Source organism: Colobus angolensis, unplaced genomic scaffold (assembly GCF_000951035.1).
Source record: "Colobus angolensis palliatus isolate OR3802 unplaced genomic scaffold, Cang.pa_1.0 Scaffold50, whole genome shotgun sequence".
Classification (NCBI taxonomy): Eukaryota; Metazoa; Chordata; class Mammalia; order Primates; family Cercopithecidae; genus Colobus; species Colobus angolensis.
In genome coordinates this window covers 2,077,326-2,081,582 of record NW_012118488.1, presented here as the reverse complement: position 1 = coordinate 2,081,582, position 4,257 = coordinate 2,077,326, and the positions used below count along the sequence as shown (strand labels likewise).

At 50.5% G+C, this 4,257-nt stretch overlaps 1 protein-coding gene across 2 annotated transcripts in view; it reads left to right on the top strand.

Annotated features, from left to right (window-relative positions):
* The first annotated feature begins 95 nt into the window (after positions 1-95).
* The window catches only part of CBX1 (chromobox homolog 1), a 41,072-nt gene continuing 36,910 nt past the window's right edge, over positions 96-4,257 (top strand). Inside the window, exon 1 of one of the 2 annotated variants that reach the window (XM_011959863.1) lies at positions 96-856. The gene's annotated coding sequence lies outside the window, so the exon portion shown is untranslated. The remainder of the gene's footprint in view (positions 857-4,257) is intronic. The other variant, XM_011959862.1, reaches the window with a different exon arrangement.

The following is a 4,257-nucleotide window of genomic DNA, read 5'->3' as shown; positions in this document are numbered from 1 at the left end:
CCGTTGCCCGGGCCTGCGGTGCGCCGCTTCAGTGAGGGGCTGCACTGCGGCCACCCGGCTTGCTGCCTTCCTGGGCGCCACTCCCCCAGCCGACCATGGTGCCTTGCGGCGGGTCGTCGCGCCTGCGCGGTGCAGTCGGCGGGCAGCGCAGAGTGCGAGGCTCTTTTGTTCGGCTGAGGGGAGGGCCGTTGGCTGGGGCCTGCGGTACGCCGCTTCAGTGAGGGGCTCCACTGCGGCCACCCGGCTTGCTGCCTTCCTGGGCGCCACTCCCCCAGGCGACCCGACGCGACGCGCCAGTAGCGCAGCACCGATTCTTCTGGGGCTCCTGGGCGCTGCTCTGAGGTGAGGAGCCCGCTGGAGGCGGGAGAGCTGGGGGAGGGGGCGCGGCGGCGGCGGCGGCGGGAGCCCTGCCTTAGGGGCCGCGCTTTCTAGGCGGAGGTTAGGAGCGGGGAGCGCGCCCGGGTCCAGCGTCCTGCTTCTCCGCTTCCCGCGCTGAGCTGTCCGCCTGGCGCTGAGGCGTCGGTGCCAGCTGCATGAAGGATGGAGAGGGCGGGGTGCGAATCCTGAGCCTGAGACTGAAGCTCTTCGGGGTGGGCCGAGCACTTGGGGGCTGCTCTTCGGGGCCCGAGTGGTCTGGGACAATGTTGCTTGGCTGGGCGGCTGCGGGATAGGGCGGAAGGGGACAGGCTTGAGACTTGGATAGGCATGAGGAGGGGCTGACGACCGCACGACCCGAGGTTTGTAACTGTTTTCGGAGGACCCTGGGTCCGGCCGGGACTGCCAGAGGAACCTGGCTTTGCAGGACTACGGAGGAGTAACTTCGAGTGAATTGGAAGAGGGCCCTGGGCCGCACAAGGTGTGCTGATTGGAGGAGGAGATGTGTGGAATAATTTGGGAAAGGGGGCACGGAGGGGGAGGGGCAGGCGTTTGCTGGGCCTGGCTCTAGAAGGGGAGGAGCTGTTAGGATAAGTAGGGCGGAGATCCCAAGAATATTTCTGTAAGGTGTGCAAGAATAAAGGGGAAAGCAGGCCTCCCTTGCTTCCTGATGGGTCTTTACAGTGGGGAGGCTGTAAGGATAATTGTGAAGAAAGGATTGAATACGCCTTTTTCACTTTTCCAGGTTTCCTACTACCTTCACTCCATGATTCCTTTGAGGAGTTAAAAAAGTCCAAGTGCAGCTCTTGCTTTGATTCAAAATTAGTTCCATACATTTTTGTCTGGGATCGTAACTGGTCTCACAAAGTTGATGAAATTGTAAAAATGCGTAGATGAGTTAATAGTTAAGGAACGGAGTGAGGTAGTGAGAGATTTAGATCGTGTGCGGTGCAAGAAATTGGGAGACACAGGAAAAGTAAGTATGTGAGATTGTGAGGTAATATTTGTTTCGTGGGGCCTTCTGTTTTTAGCCAACTTTTCCTTGTTGGAAAATTAGAATACAGAGTGAGCAATATTTTACCTCTTTTTTTTTTTTTCTTTTTTTTTGAGAAGAGTCTCTCTGTCACCAGGCTGGAGTGCAGTGGCACGATCTTGGCTCCCTGCAACCTCCACCTCCCCGGGTTCATGCGATTCTCTTGCCTCAGCCTCCCGACCAGTTGGGATTACAGGCACGCGCCACCACGCCCAGCTAATTTTTGTATTTTTAGTAGAGATGGTCTTTCACCATATTGGTCACGCTGGTCTCGAACTCCTGATCTCGTGATCCTCCCGCCTCGGCCTCCCAAAGTGCTGGGATTATAGACGTGAGCCACCGCGCCCGGCCGTATTTTACCTCCTTTTCAAAGTTTCAAGTGAGGGTTTTTCATAAATTGGTGTTACCTTTAGACGTGTTGGTTTAACGCTATTGAGGTGGAATTTACAAAAAGTTCAGCTATAATCAGTTATACTAGAACCTGTAGCCCAGGGTGAAGTAGCCTTTTCAATTGTGTTAAGAATCACATTAGGCCGGGTGCGGTGGCTCAAGCCTGTAATCCCAGCACTTTGGGAGGCCGAGACGGGCGGATCACGAGGTCAGGAGATCGAGACCATCCTGGCTAACATGGTGAAACCCCTCTCTACTAAAAAATACAAAAAACGTGGCGGGCGCCTGTAGTCCCAGCTACTCGGGAGGCTGAGGCAGGAGAATGGCGTGAACCCGGGAGGCGGAGCTTGCAGTGAGCTGAGATCCGGCCACTGCACTCCAGTCTGGGCGACAGAGCGAGACTCCGCCTCAAAAGAAAAAAAAAAAATCACATTAGCAGTTCGGAAAGATTGTGAAAAGTCCAAGGTTTTGGAATAGATTCAGGAATACAATGGGGAAATTAATGCCGGTGTTCCTCCCTAGGTGCCTTGTAGACTTTTATATGAAAGTGGTGTGATTGAAAAGCACTTGTATTGAAACTGGTGGCACCTTAACGAACCTTCAGGGGAGTGGAGGACCTGAAGTCATTTACAGTTTTCCCTGTGGTGATATTTTTCTTAAGTGGCTGCTGTATCCTAAATTGTTTTACATTAAAAATATAAATAGTAGGGCCAGGCGCAGTGGCTCAAGCCTGTCATCCCAGCAGTTTGGGAGTCCGAGGCGGGCGGATCACCTGAGGTCAGGAGTTCCAGACCAGCATGGCCAACATGGTGAAACCCCTTCTCTACTGAAAATAGAAAAATTAGCCAGGCGTGGTGGCACACGCCTGTAGTCCCAGCTACTTGGGAGGCTGAGGCAGGAGAATCACTTGAACCTGGGAGGCAGAGGTTGCCATGAGCCGATATCGCACTATTGCACTCCAGCCTGGGCAACAAGAGTGAAACTCTGTCTTAAAAAAAGAAAAAATAGGGCCACACCTCTTGTTCATCAGTGCCTGGCACATAGTAGGCCATTCAGATTGTTGATGAATGAATGATGAACGGGGGGCTTTGAGATCCATTCTGAGAACTCTGTGTGTTAGCCAAATTAATGTGCATAGTAGTTTACTTGTCTTGTATCTGTGACATTTGGCAGAGTTAAACTGTTGTCTTTGGCATGCTTGTCTTAGCCTGTTAGTTTCTTTTCTTTTTTTTTTTTTTAAAGACAGGGTCTCACTCTGTTGCCAGGCTGGAGTGCAGTGGTGGCATCATGGTTCACTGAAGCCTCGACCTCCTGGATACAAGCAATCCTCCCACCACAGCCTCTTGAGTAGCTCGGACTACAGTCTCATGCCACCATGCATGGCTTCTTTTTTGTAGGGACAGTCTCTGTGGCCCAGAATGGTTAGCTTCAGTTTTGTACTCACTCTGGTATTAAATATAGAAAAGGTATACAGGCTGTGCAACTAGCCGTTTTAAGTACCTCAGGCCTCAGATTCTGAGTTTCATCACAAGCAAAATAGCTTGAATATATCTGTTTTAAAAGAATCTTGAAAAATCTTCTGTGTCCTTTGAATTGATCTGAATAATTATCAGTAGCAATGTCTGTTGAAAAATTGAATAGCCTTCCCAAGGTTATTTGGAAAAGTTACTCAAACATGGACGAAATTTAGATCATGTCAGTATTTGCATAGAATAACTGGTGTTCAGTCTTTCCTGCTTTTAGCATTTATACTTTGATGACCAGAAGGGGGCGACCTAATTTGTCTGTGAAATTATGCCTTTTAAAATAATAGTTGACACTTTGAGGACCTAACAGAACTATGGAATTAATTTTTTTTTTTGAGACGGAGTCTCGCTCTGTCACCAAGGCTGGAGTGCAGTGGCGCAATCTCAGCTCATTGCAACCTCCACCTCCCAGGTTCAAGCGATCCTCCTGCTTCGGCCTCTGGAGTAACTGGGACTACCGGGGCCCCCCACAACGCCCGGCTAATTTTTGTATTTTTAGTAGAGATGGTGGTGTCTTGCCATGTTGGCCAGACTGGTCTTGAACTCCTGACCTCGGGTGATCCACCCTCCGCGGTCACCCAAAGTTTTGGGATTACAGGCATGAGCTACCGCGACTAGCCTATAGTATTAATTTTTAACTGACAAGAATGGTGTATCCTTATGTGGTACAATGTGGTGGGTTTTTTTAATTTTAATTTTTTTTTTTGAGACGGAGTTTTGCTCTTGTTGCCCAGGCTGGAGTGCAGTGGTGCAATTCAGCTTACTGCAACCTCCGCCTCCTGAGTTCAAGTGATTCTCCTGCCTCAGGCCTCCTAAGTAGCTGGAATTACAGGCACTCACCACCACGCCTGGCTAATTTTTTGTATTTTTTTAGTAGAGATGGGGTTTCATCATACTGGCCAGGTTGTTGGTCTTGACCTCGTGACCTCAGGT